The sequence below is a fragment of the Lissotriton vulgaris genome, chromosome 12, assembly GCF_964263255.1.
Source record: "Lissotriton vulgaris chromosome 12, aLisVul1.2, whole genome shotgun sequence".
NCBI classification, from domain to species: Eukaryota; Metazoa; Chordata; class Amphibia; order Caudata; family Salamandridae; genus Lissotriton; species Lissotriton vulgaris.
The window spans coordinates 185142413-185156089 of record NC_141700.1 but is presented as its reverse complement, the minus strand read 5'-3'; positions in this window follow the sequence as shown (position 1 = coordinate 185156089).

Sequence of the window (13677 nt, the reverse complement as noted above, 5' to 3'; positions counted from 1 at the left end):
AGTTATTAGATATGATTATATTGCTATATTCCAATATGTGGGTCCAGGTCAAGGTGGGTAATGGCAGCTGTACAACTCACCAATTTAACATTTCTGTTGATCTTAAACAAGGTTGTGTCTTAGCACCTTGTCTTTTTAATCTTTTCATGGCTGATTTACAGTCACACATTAAAAAAGTTAATGCTCAATCACCTAATCTTGCAGGACAGAATATAAGATATCTTCAGTAAGCAGATGATACGATATTGGTATGTCATACTCTCATAGGTTTACGAAGATTAATAGATTCTTTCAATAACTATACACTAGCCAATGGCTTACAGATGAACACCAAAAAACTGGAAATAATGACGATTGGATCGACTAAATCAGATATGAAAATTTGGAACAGCAATGGTTTGAAAATTGAAAATTTTAAATGTTATAAATATTTCGATATTACATTTGACGACAAATTGTATTTTAAACAGCATTTTCCTAATTTAAAAACGAAAGCTACGGTGCAGTCTTTTGCTTTACGAAGCTGAGAGACACGTTGGAATGTCAGAACCATGAGCACTTACTTATTGTAATGAAAGCAAAGCTAACTCCCTCTCTGGACTATGGGTCAATAATTTTTCAAGCGAAAGACTCAAAAGTTCTTGACAATCTACAGATAAAAGTTTTTAAATCAGTCTTCAGAGTTCCAAAGAATATCGGGCATGCCAACGTTAGATTGGAATTTGACTTGAAAAGACAATCTTTAATAAGTCAATCTGCATTTTTAAAATCGTTTTACTCCTTCTTTTGTTCAGACCCAGGCACACTGGCAACTTTTGCTGACTGGAAATAATGGGGTATGAGCATGCTGAGGAGTGGAGATCCTATTTAATGGAGAGCCTAAACAATTTGAAGTCTCAGCCCTTTGAAGATGTAGCTAGAAATAAAGCTGCATTCAGACAGACACTGAACCAATCGGCTAATTTCCTAATGCCTTTATTGGATAAGGACGAGCTTGTAAAAAAAGTCATGCATGGTCGGTTATCAATACATTCACTAAATTGTAGCCACAATAGTTTCTTATTATGTCTCATTTAAAACCATTTATAAGAGACACATTTTTGCTGCTATGGCTTGGGAGATATCCCACAAAGGATGGAACCCCCCATGGTTAAAAAAAATGGCTCTCGAATAGCTGTAAGGTATGTGGTTTTAATAATGAATCACTATTGCACATTTTATCTATTTGTCCTTAACTTCTAGAAGAGAGGAAAGCCCTATTAAAATCCATCCTTGAAAATGGGGTGAGGACATGTCGCCAAGCAATCATAATCTGCCTTAATCTGATAACTGTATAGATTATTATTGAGGTAAGAAAGTATTCTTTGAAAAGATTTGCACAGTGGCACTTTCTCTCTGGCATTTCATTTATTGCATTTTACAAGGGGGCAGTGCATGCAATTCTTAGAAGACTTTGTGAAAGACTTGTCTTAAAAAGGATCTGCACATTGGCACTTTAACTATGGCATTTTAATTATGACTTTTTTATCCTTATATATTACAATACAGGGTAGTGGAGGCAATTCTCACAAAAACGTTTTAGATATTTTAAATATTAGTTTCATATATAATGTAGCGTAGTTATTTGTGATTTGTGTGAAACATCTGATTTCTAATACTAGAAATAGAACATCACCCGTGTAGGATGCCACACTCATAATGTTTACATATATAGGCACTTTAGCAATGGCACTTTAAAATAGGAATTGGAGGAAAAATACTAAAAATGCTGCTTAAATATGGTGTGATTACTGTATTGAAATGGGTGTATCTTCGATATTATTTTCCAAGTTACAATGTTTTCTTGTGTTCATGCACAATTTAATGTTTTTTATATACCACCTGTTTGTAATGATTTTAATTAATCAACAATAACATTTAGAGTCTGTCACAGAACAGATAAATGCAGTGAAAACAGTCCTCTTCCACAAAGACCCAAGTTATCAGATACGTAAATGTTCTGTCTTCTGGGTTTGAAAAATCTAAATTATGGAGGAGTCAACCCACCCAGTTCTAAAAATATGATTGTTAAAAAAATGACACTGTATTGCTATAGTAGGTGGTGCATCTGCATTCTCCTTGGGGGCCTGTCTGGACTGGACTGGTCTGATATGTAAGCAGGAGTGCTGCGCTCAGCTGACACCTTAGAACCTGTGAAAAATGCTAAGGACAAAGTGTGTATGCAGAGAAAGAGTTAAGTGGAACATGCTAGCGATTAGTTCCTTGGAGTGTAGTGGCATTGGGGCATAAAAACACCTGCTTGAGCACACCTGTAGGGTCAAGCCTCTGGGTCAGTGGAAACAGAGTGGTGACACTGAAACTTCAGAACAATTAGTGGTGGAACGGAAAGCAGCAGATGATAAAAAGGGAGCTGATGAGCTCAGGGATTTGGGCAGATCAAAAGTATTAAAACAAGTCATCAGGTTGATGATCTTGTTTTGTCATCCATACCTTTAAATTATTTTACATGTTAATAGTGAGACATACATGGAACTATTTCTAATTGAGGACGAATGGCACATAGTTCCTGTAATATATAATATATCACCTCTTATTGCCTAGCATAGTCACTCTTGGCATTGCCTCTTGTGTAAAAAGTGGTACTAATCAACTATAAGGATCTCCGGGAATTGGGTTTGTCTGCCTTTTTAACATGTTCTTGACACATTATGGGCATACTTATCAAAGGTAAATTTATACTTTTGTTGTAATGAATGAATACAATATCAATGAATAAATGCAATGTCAACGTATGCCATAACTTGTGTCTGCATAACAATGTCAATACCCATAAATGCAGTGTCAATGTATGCCATAATCTATGCCCACACAACAGTGTTGTTACCAGTAGAAACAATGTTGATGTATACTATGACCTAGGCGACCATAACTGTGTCAATATTAGAAAAGACAATGGCAATGTTGGCATTACCTCTTGTGTAAAATGTGGTACTAATCAACTATAAGGATCTCCGGGAGTTGGGTTTGTCTGCCTTTTTAACATGTTCTTGACACATTATGGGCATACTTATCAAAGGTAAATGTATACTTTTGTTGTAATGAATGAATACAGTATCAATGAATAAATGCAATGTCAACGTATGCCATAACTTGTGTCTGCATAACAATGTCAATACCCATAAATGCAGTGTCAATGTATGCCACAATCTATGCCCACACACCAGTGTTGTTACCAGTAAAAACAATGTTGACGTATACTATGACCTAGGCGACCATAACTGTGTCAATATTAGAAAACACAATGGCAAGCCCGTCTGCGACTGGACCGCGCCCAGCGCAAGAACAACTGGACCCCGTGAACACCACCACACCAGACTCCACTACAACGCCAGCACCCTCCACGCACTCAACGCCCGCCGAAACCACACCTGCTTCCAGGCCGCCCTGAAACTGACCCACGGACCCTTCTCCTGCCGCACCTGCAGTTTCACCTGCGACAGAGCCACCAAACTTCCAAGGACTGGACCCAATCACCTCAGCTGCACACTCCTCAACACCCGCTCCGCATGCAAACACACCGTCGAGCTCTGGGATCTGCTCAACACCTCCACCCCAGACATGGCCTTCCTGACTGAGACCTGGTGGAACGACTCCTCGGCGCCCGACATTGCCTTAGCCATCCCGGACAGCTACAAGATCACCCGAAAGGATCATGCCAACAGAATCAGAGGAGGAATTGCCATCATCCACAAGTCCACCCTCAAGGTCGCCACCCACGCAGACGACACCCTGAACACCGCTGACCACCTCCACTTACGGATCCACACCGACTCCAACACCACCCTCAGAGGAACACTCATCTACAGACCCCCCGGACCCCATGCTCAGTTCAGCGACTCCATCACCGACCTGGCCAGCACTACATCCTCCTCGGGGACCTGAACTTCCGCCTCAAGAGCAACAACGACGCCAACTCCGCCACCCTGATCGACAAGCTCGCCAACCTTGGCCTCAGACAACTCATCACCGCACCCACCCACGCCGCCGGCCACACGCTGGACCCCGTCTTCTCCACAGGCACCCATGTCGCCTTCGACCACACCACCAAACTCCACTGGACTGACTACCACTGCATCTATTTCACCTTCAAGAAACCAACCATGCACCACGGCACCCAACAGCTGCCTCGCCGCTGCTGGAGCAAAGTCATGGAAGACCAGCTGATCACCACCCTCGCCCAGAACCCACCCGCTGACCCTACCAACCCAGACGCCGCAGCCTACGACCTCAGACAGTGGATTGACGTCGGCGCCAACACCCTCGCCCCGCTCAAGAAACCCTCCAACAGCCACGCCAGCAAGAGAGCCACCTGGTTCACCAACGAGATCCAGACCTCCAAACGCGCATGCCGGAAACTGGAGAATATATGGCTCCACGAACGCATACCGGACAACCACGCAGCCCACAAGGACGCCACCCACAGACACCACCACCTCATCAGATTAGCCAAGAGATCCTCCTTCAAAGACCGCTTGGATAACAACACACACGACAGCAAGGAGCTCTTCAGCATCGTAAAGGAACTCTCCAACCCCAGTGCCAATGCCAATGACATCTCGCCCTCAACAGAACTGTGCGACTCACTAGCCATCTTTTTCCACCGCAAGATCGCTGACATCCACGACAGCTTCAACACCACGACCACCCCGACTACGCCAGACTCCACCTCCCCTGTAAACACTACCAGCGCCAACCGCCTGATCTCCTGGTCCAACGTCAATGACGACGAGACACGCAAGGTCATGAACTCCCTCCTCTCAGGATCTCCATCAGACCCGTGCCCACACCACGTATTCAACAAAGCAGACGCAGACATCGCACCCCAACTACGGAAGGTCATCAACATCTCCTTTGAAACAGCGACATTCCTGAAAAGCAGGAAGCATGCCGAAATCAACACCCTCCTCAAGAAGCCCAAGGTGGACCCCAAGGACCTCATGAACTTCCGACCCATCTCCCTGCTCCCGTTCCCGGCAAAGGTCATCGAGAAAATCGTCAACATGCAGTTGGCCCGCCACCTGGAAGACAACAACATCTTGGACCCGTCCCAGTCCGGATTCAGACGAAACCACAGCACCGAGACAGCCCTCATCGCCGCCACAGACGACATCAGGCGCCAACTAGACAACGGCGAAACATCAGCCCTCATCCTCCTGGACCTGTTAGCTGCCTTCGACACGGTCTGCCATCGCACTCTAAAGACAGGCCTCCTAGAAGCCGGAATCCAAGAGAAGGCCCTTGACTGGACCACGTCCTTCCTCTCCGGCAGAACCCAGAGCGTCCGCCTCCCACCCTTCCGATCTGAAGCCACCGACATCATCTGCGGCGTCCCCCAGGGCTCATCTCTCAGCTCGACGCTGTTCAACGTCTACATGGCCCCCCTCGCACAAGTGGCCCGCCATCAAACCTCAACATCATCTCCTACGCCGACGACAACCAGCTCATCCTCTCTCTCACCAAGGACCCACACACCGCCAAAACCAACCTCCACGAGGGAATGAAGGCTGTCGCCGAATTGGATGAGGAGCAGCCGCCTGAAGCTGAACTCGGACAAGATGGAGGTCCTCATCCTCGGACCCACCCCCTCAGCCTGGGATGACTCCTGGGGCCGACCACACTGGGAACAGCACCAGCACCCACTTACCATGCAGGCAACCTAGGAATCATCCACAACTCCTCCCTCTCCATGTCTAAGCAGGTCAACGCCATCTCCGCCTCCTGCTACAACACCCTCCGCATGCTCCACAGGATCTACAAGTAGATCCCGACTGAAACAAGAAGAACCGTGACACATGCCCGGATCAGCACAAGACTGGACTACGGCAACGCACTCTACGCAGGAATCCCAGCCAAACACCTACGACGACTACAACTCATAGTCAAACCCTCCAGGTACCGCACATCCCTCAACCCCTTCAATGCAAAAATGTATTTCTTATCCTTGGAGGCATACTTTGGCACATTTCTTTGAGGTGCCTTCACGCTGATGCATTTTCTGTAACATCTCCATTTGGATTTGAAGGCACTTCAACATCCCCTATCTACTTGGTATTATAGAAGGTGCATGTTAAGAAATCAATAAAGAATGCTCTTGGATTGCATTTTCTAGGCAATTTCTCACCACCGATCTACCAGTTAAAGTTGACATTTTATATAAGGATTTAATGCTTATATTTTATTGTCTAGCTTTAAATATCACTGCTTTATTTGTCAAGAGTAGTGTTAGATAGATAGATAGATAGATAGATAGATAGATAGATAGATAGATAGATAGATAGATAGATAGATAGATAGATAGATAGATAGATAGATAGATAGATAATTTTTATTGCACAATTAATTAAAATAATGGCAATCAGACCACATAAAAAAACAAGTGCATATATGCCAATATTATAGGAGTATATCAAAGATTTTATCACTCTGTTATTCTAAAAGGTAAAAAGGGCTAAACATTACTTGAGTGACTATAAACATGAAGCTTTAAAACACTTGGCACTGCACTATAGGTTATAGCTTTGTGTGATGGTCGTAATACAAAGCTGCTTGTACTGCCATCAGATATTCATGAAGCGTGCCGTCAGCTACACTGATTCGCCTTTCATGCACTTGACCAAGGCAGCATGACATGTCCGTATATTGAGAGTACACCAAATTGGGTGATGCCAATATATTTTCAGTGTGTGTAGTTTCTCGCAGATGCACAGTACGTGGCTGAGAGATTCCTCTACTGCTCCGCGAAGCTCGGCACTCAGTAGGTACATTCTCTTTGAACCCTCGCCCATATTTGGAATCAATCTGAACAGCAATTTCATTAATTGACGCTTCATTATTGGTTTTAAGGAGGAGGACAGATAATGTGGCAAGGTCCCACTTTTATGGCGTTTTAATGCCCAGCTTCCATGACTTAAGTTTTTCAAAATTTGTGTATCGCTGTCGGCCGACAGTTCTCAGTATGTTAAAACTTTCTGTCAATAGACAAGATGTTCTTTAACCATTTATTTTGTGTTATCATTTTCGATACCAAAATGATGAGTTAAGATACTTTAGGGAGGCTTGTTTGCTGTCAGTGAGAGACAAGCCCTGGTGTAGTTGGAGATCATTTTTGAAGCAAGAAGACTTTATAATCTCTCACTCACCTCTCATGTCAGTGAGAACTCAGCACATGCATGTTGATAGCTTAATACACAATTTAGGTTATTTCCATATTGTTTCTGAGCAATCTCATATGTATGGGTTAGTTAAATCAGTTGTACCAATTAATTCGTCAAAATTGTGCTGGACTTTTTTTTAATAGTAAGCTGGTAAATAGCTAGAATCTATTTTTGATGAAGGGTTGTATTAGAAAATCATTTGTTATGGCCACTTTTAAATCACATGTTAGAAAATGTACGGGTTGGAGGTATAGATTAGTTGCTATGAACCTTGGAACCTGAGTTTTAGCTGTAGCTTTGGAATTTAAACATTGTGGGCCCAAATTTTAAAGGTAAATTCACATATGTAGATTTACGCATGTGGAAATTCACTCTTACACCTTGTAGTAACTTTACTACCTTTGCCTATTCACCTTTTCAGAGTGTAAAGTTACTTCAAACTGTAGATTTACACGACCCCTCCCCTGAAATTAGGGGATGCAGCCAAATGTATTACTATGAAGCTATTGCTAATAACTTTTCGCACGCAGGCAGCGGTTTTCACCTTAGATGTAAAGATCGCTCTATAAGAAAGTGAAGGGAAAGTAAATAGTTAATTAAAATCTTTACAAAATTCATAATGTTATTTTAATTTTGAATATTAATGCAAAATATTTTACTATATTTTTTCTACGTAGATAAAATTAAGAATGTGCAGCTCTAGCACTGTAGAAGTAGAAATAAGCTTTATTCGATTTGCATAAAATCATAAAAGCACAACAAATGCATATAAAAACATCACACTTAATAAAAGCTTACATGTTAAATTTAGCATTTAAGAAGAGCTACAGTCATGAGCAAATCTTAAAAATCATCCAATATCGTACAGTTAGAATTACAAATAGTGATAACCAGCACAAAATACATGAAAAGACCCAGGCAGAAATGTTTCACAGCATGGTTTTCCGCAACAACATGACCGATCTTAAAAAACGAGATACCACAAAAATCACATGCTCGTCTTCCAGTTTTAACAATCGTACGAAGGCAGGCTTACAATTTCTTACTCCCCATCGTTTTAACAGAGGTTTCAAATAAAACTTTCTGGGGATGGAATAAAAAGGACAAAAGAACATTAAATGCAGGTTAGATTGGAGTGCGATGTTATCACACGGACATATCAAAGTCAATGTAGACCAGTTATTCATCTCCGGTACAGAAACAATACGAAAGAAAGTACCGAGACGTAAACGAGTCAAAAGCATTCTATAATAAGGGCTGGGGTCCACTTTTAAATACTTTTGCATGCCTTCAATAGGGGTGATTTCTTGAAAATTTAGGATGGTTTGCTTACTTTTTTCGGTGTTCCATCTCAAGATTTCCAGATGGGTGGTCAGTGTTTTCTTGAGAACTGCTCTAGGTACACCCTCCATGCTCCTGGGGTTTACATAGTAATCCAGAAGGCCTATGTCACTGAGTACAGATCTTACGTATGACAACCACCGGAAGTTTGCGACTCCATCTAGGGCCAGACAGTCCTCCAGAAGGTCCCTGTTAAAGCTGGCCTCTCTGGTAGTCCATACCTTGTGCCATAAAAGGATTGGGGCTATCTTAATTATGTCCCCCAGATGTTTAACACCCGCCTCTATATGTGTCATGAATGAGGATGTAGTCTTTGGGACACCCAGAAGGTAGTTGATGAACTGATTCTCACAACTCTGCAAGGATTGGTCCTTCTCGATGCCCCAAAGACCCGCCCCGTAGGTGGCCGTGGACACACACTTCGCCTGGTATATTTGGACCAGTTCTTTGGCTGGTTTACCACCCACTCTGTTAGAAAAGGCGCGTAGGGCACCTATAGTATGGATGAAGGCCAGCTTTCTGGCTTCAATCGCCTGTTTCCAGCGACATTTCCTTTCAAACATTATGCCAAGGTAACAGAACTTGTCTACGGTGGCTATATTCTGATTGTTCAGGAGTACTTTGCAAGGGATCTTAGTGAGCTTGTTACTACATGGCATGGTGAAAGTCTTCTGGATATTTACTTTTAACCCTCTATCCTGCATAAAACCTGCAAATTTAGACACTGCCCTCTGCAGTCCCACTTGTGTTCGGGACATTATGGCCGCATCGTCTGCGTACAGAAGGATCGGGACCGGTAGACCTTTCACAGTAGGGTAGTCATTTTGAAAGAGAGAAAGGTAATGGCCCACTGAGTTGATATAATAAGTAAATAGCCTAGGGGCTAGGATACACCCTTGCCTGACTCCTCTTGACAAGGCGAATTTGTCAGTACATTCGCCTTGCTTACCAAATCTCACTCTTGCCCCACAGTTATGGTATAATTCTCTAATAAAAGTGATTAGGCGTGCATCAATACCCATTTCGGCCAATATTGACCATAACAAAAGGTGATCTACACAGTCAAAAGCCGAACTCAAATCGACAAAAGTAATAAAAAGTGATCCACCTCTAGCCTGCGTGTATTTGACACAAAGAAGGGCCAGGTTTAGACACTGCTCAGCAGTCCCTATACCCTTCCTGAAACCATATTGGAGGTGCGAAACTACATTGTGTTCCTCCTCCCATTCTTGGAGTCTCTTTAAGATAATCCTCCCTGCTAGTTTCATAAGGCCATCTAATAAAGATATTGGCCTATAGCAGGTTGGATCATCACGCCTGCCCTTTTTAAAGATTGGGACCACTATTGCGTCCGACCAGCTATCTATGAACCCCTGTTGGTTGCCCTTGTTCAGCACATTTGTGAGCAAGGGGGCCCAAAAATCTGGTTCAGCCTTGTACACATCCACAGGGGTACAATCTGGCCCAGGAGCTTTGCCTGATGCACTATCCCTAATTGCATCACACATCTCCCCCACCGTGAATGTGATATCAATAGGGAATGGAGAAACATGGGGATCGGTCTTTCTCCTACTGTCTATAATTTGTGGGACAGTTGGAACATGTCCTATTAAAGTGGTAGTTTCAGCTGGCTGTTTGTCCGTATACAGCTTTTTAAAGTGTGTCAACCATATGTCACCTGTTATTGCCAGATCAATTTTATTACCATTGTTAATTGGCTGGTACGAGGATTTAACAAGCCTCCAGAACTTGGTGGGGTTTTTCTGGGCAGAGGCTTCTTTTAGTGAATCCCACGCTTGCTTTTTTAAGGCCAGGGTTCTTTCTTTTAATGTACTTTTGTATGCTTTCCTAGCACTACGAATTGTATCGGGGTCTCTAGGTTTGAGGGCTAAAGCTTTTTTGAGAGATTTTAATGCTTTTGTGCAATTCCCATCAAACCACCCTTCTCTTTGTACATGGTTAGTGTTCGCTGCCCTGGTCAGCAAGTTTTTTATTCGCTGTTGGATGTTGCCGAAGGCAGTCATAACAGAAAAAGAATCCGCTTGTTCCTCTAGACAGAGATTAACATCGTTTACGGAGTCTAAAAGTAGTTTTTTCAAAAAAGCAGCGGGAACAATCCTCTCCCATTTCACAGTGTAGCCATTAATTTTGGCTAGATCAACACCATAGGGGTACCTGGAAAGGGTTGGGTTCTTAAAATTATGTTCCTTTGTTTTAACACTGACAGAAAGGGGGTAATGGTCGCTAAATACATCCTTACCAACCACACACGAGGTTAAAATTCCAGAATTGGCAGTGGAAATTAATATAAAGTCAATGGTTGAATTGCAATCTCTACCAAAGAACGTTGGCTCAAACTGCACAGGTGAGGGACAGTGCAAGTTGGCAAAACAGAGATTAAATTTAAGGACAAAAGTGTTTAACAACATCCCTCTCTTTGTATGCACGAAATGAGTTGGATATTCCTCGCCAGGGTCCGAAATACCACACAAGGGGGATTCGGACTGTGGACAGATGGTACAATTGAAGTCCCCAACCCACATTATTGTAGCCCTCTCAAGGTTATCCACAATGTGTGACAACAGGCGAGATATATTTGACATGGTGGTCTCCAGTTCAGTGTCAGTCATATTATTATAAAAGTTCAGCAGTGCTATATTCTCTAATGTGCCCCACCTGAGAAGTAAAATTTGAAAGTGGGTATTAGAGATAAATTTATGGATCTTAACCTTTGTTGCTGTTGATACATAGACACAAAGTCCCCCCTTATTGTGACCCTGGGCTGATGGTATGGCAGGAGAATAGAAAGTTTGGTACCCCAGTAAATGCACTTCCTCACAGCACCAAGTCTCTTGGAAACACAGGATGTCATACCTATGGATAAGGTTCAGCCAAGCTTTATTGAGGGCCTTGCTAGCTAGGCCCGCCACGTTCCATGAGATAAGTGAACTAGTGGCAGTAACCTCGCAAATGTCTACAGAAGGACAGCCCCGATTCACACAAGGTAGGTCAAGTTGTTGTCTTCTGGTGATAAGAGTGTGTGAAGGGTTCAAAGGATTGGAAATTACACTGTTACCCACACACTGTTGTGACTGTGGGTGATCAGGTGACCATAGTTCGTTTAAAGTGTCCGTACCCACTTCTGTTCTGCCACTAATGCTCTTTAGAGGGCTGGATGACGCGGAGTGGGTGGGAATGAGGTGGCTAGAACAAAGGCCATCCGAGAATTTCTCTCCGGTAAATGATTTATGGAGTCATTCATTGTCATCCAATCCTGATAACGGTTGGTAAAAATTTGACATGGGTATATTCCAAAATTCTTTAGGATTGTGATGGCGTGGGTTGCCCCAGTGAAAATTTGAATAATTAGTTTTCCTTGGTTGTAATGGTGCCTGACTGGGTTGTTGCCAGAAATCATTGGTATTTTGGAGTAGATTCTGATCTATTTGTGTCTTCGCATAGGCTAAGCTATCACGGCCAAAAGGTCTATATGGCAGTTGGACAGAAAGATTCGGATGGTAGGGAAAAGGAGTGTTATCACCCTTATGGAGGTTATGAAATGTAGGGATGTTAAAACCTCCGGGCGTTTTTTGGACAGCCATAGCTATACGGATGGTGGGGCCTAAGCTGGGGTGGCGGTTTCCTCAGTATAGCCTCAGGATAAAAATAGCTTAGGTTGTGAGTTGAAATTCCCCCCTCCCCCATTCCAGGATACCAATCACTAATGTAGGTTACCAATCTGTGATCCTTGAAATTTACTAGGATCACGTCGCCTTCAATATCCTTGGGTCTAGTACCTACCCAATGGCATCGTCTGGCCGAGACGATATCGCCATTAAGGTGAGGCGGGAGTGGTCTATTTCTCCTCAGCCAATAGATGACCTTATTTTTTAGGTTGGCCTGATGTTCACGCTTGCCTTCTGGCGGGGGCAACACTCCCGTTAGCGCTATAACATAATTTAGGCATTCAGGAGGCAAGTCTACGGTGTTCTGTGTTCCACTGGTTAACTGGTGTGGCATGGTAAGTGTGGGTTTTAAACTAGTGCTATTGTTTGGGCGCTTGGTGTGGGACATTCTAGGAGAGTTCGGTTTATCCGCAGTCGGAGGTTTTTCCGGTACAGTTGTTTTACTAATGGTTCTATTACTATTTTTAGCATGTAATATAGAGTTTTGGGCCGGTTTTCGTGGCACTGGTGTTGGAGGTGCAATTGCCTTGGGTGTACCAGACACTGTCTTAGGTGTTTTAGATGTTTTAGATTCATTAGGTTCTTTAGGAGACTGTGTAGAGACTCCAGGGTCATTTGAGTTAAGAGAAGATGGCTCTGAATGCCCCTGTAGGAGTTTTTCCACATTCTCCCCTAATCTTTTGATCCTTTCAGTAAGGGGAAGGATCAGTGCCTTAATGAGGCAATCGATGTCATCCAGTAGACCCGCGTAGCTGGGTACCGAGATGGAACTGGGAATAGCCTCTTTCTCGGGGACTGCAGCCCCAACCTTATTAGGAACAGTAAATATGGAAGGTGAAGACTGATTAGGGGGGACAACTCTCTTTTTAATTGTCAACTTCTTTCTCCGCTTCCTAGGCGGGGAGCCATGGGAGAGTTTGCTAGAGGGGGTTTTAGAGATTTTAGGAATGTCCCTGGGTGATGACAATGGGAGCTGGACCAGATTCGTACACTTAGTGTGGTGGTCAGATATGCTTGGTGTAAACACGGGAGATGGAATGTCTGGGTCATAGAGAGGGGCTGGATCTACAGCAGGGGTACATAAGTCAATTGGCTGAATGTCAAGTACCTGAGAATTGGTGGGCTCATCAATGGTGATGATTTCATTCTGTGCGGTGGATTCCGTCTGAAAGATGAGTGGAATGTCATCTATGGGAGATGAAATGTTTACAAGATCTACTGAGGGAGTAAACTCCATTACAGTTGAGCTGACTGTTGTAGTTGCATCCACGAGTGTTGTGGGTTTTGATTTCAGCCTGTCAATAGAAAGACGCCGACTCGCCCTTTTTTCAGCCAAGGTAATTTCCCGGTCTACGTCAGTCTTAATTTTGGCAAAGAATTTGTCCAAAGGGCCTAGCGAGAAGGACCCTTGTGCGACCGGTGCCTGCAATGCCTCA